This window comes from Propithecus coquereli, unplaced genomic scaffold (genome assembly GCF_000956105.1).
Source record: "Propithecus coquereli isolate 6110/MARCELLA unplaced genomic scaffold, Pcoq_1.0 Scaffold877, whole genome shotgun sequence".
Taxonomy (NCBI): Eukaryota; Metazoa; Chordata; class Mammalia; order Primates; family Indriidae; genus Propithecus; species Propithecus coquereli.
Window position 1 is genome coordinate 143,524 of NW_012155029.1, and position 1,047 is coordinate 144,570.

General features: G+C 55.5%; 1 protein-coding gene across 1 annotated transcript in view; it reads left to right on the forward strand.

Moving 5' to 3' along the window:
* The window catches only part of NWD1 (NACHT and WD repeat domain containing 1), a 59,543-nt gene that overhangs the window by 3,403 nt on the left and 55,093 nt on the right, over window positions 1–1,047 (forward strand). The gene's annotated exons all lie outside the window — the stretch shown is intronic.

A 1,047-nucleotide genomic window follows, 5' to 3' on the forward strand; every position in this document is an offset into this window, starting at 1 on the left:
CAGTGGTGTCATCATAGCTCACTGCAGCCTTGAACTCCTGGGCTCAAGTGATCCTCCCGCCTCAGCCTCCTGAGTAGCTGGGACACAGATGCATGCCACTATGCCTGGCTAATTTTTCTATTTTTTGTAGAGATGGGGTCTTGCTATGTTGCTCAGTCTGGTCTTTAACTCCTGGCCTCAAGCGATGCTCCCCTGTTGGCCTCCCAAACTGCTGGGATTACAGGTGTGAGCTGTTGCTGTTTTTGTCCTGCTGTACACACTTGGGCCGCTTCCGGAGAAGCAGAATGAGATGTAGGATGTGGGGGTGGGGGTGGGGGTGGGACATGCCTTTCTCTGGAGCACTAATGATATACCTGCTGGGCACAGCCACCATGGACCCCAAACAGTGTGTCCTTGCTCCAGGCCCAGCAGGGGCTGTCGCCTGCATGTTTCCATGTGGAAACTGATGAACCATCTTTGGAGTCTCAGCTTAAACGGAGGCTGCCTCCTTGCCACGGACGACAGTGGCTCGTCGCATCCAAGTGCCCCTTGATTAAAAGACACACCATAGTTTATATGCTTATTACCAAGAAAGAAACGGTGTTGGCAATTGCACTCTGCCCTCCCCTTGATTGGGAGACGTAGCTCAATGTCGCAGGCGCTAAAATGAACATCTGCATTGAGGACTGCATCCAAATGCTCCGCGCTCGTCTCCTTAAAGCCCTCACCCGGCTCTAAGGCAGATGTAAATATCCCAGGTCGGGGGACAGGAGCGCTTGCCGGAGGCTGGTCCCTGGCCCCACTTCTTTCCTGTTCCCACAGCTCTTCGCTCCTCCCCCTCTTCCTGCAGCCACCGTCGGCACTGCTGGCCTTTCCCCCGTGCTGGTAGGTTAGGAATTCGTGTGTCTTTCTCTCCTTGCTGAAGAATGCAAGGGGCCAGGGACTGTCCCCACCCCCTTTGTGTTCCCCTGACCCCAGCTTTGCCGACTTGAATCAAGCCATTCTGCCCAGCCCCCTCTGCGGAGCAGGCAGAAAGGGACGGCAAGCGTGCGGTTGCCAAGGAGACCT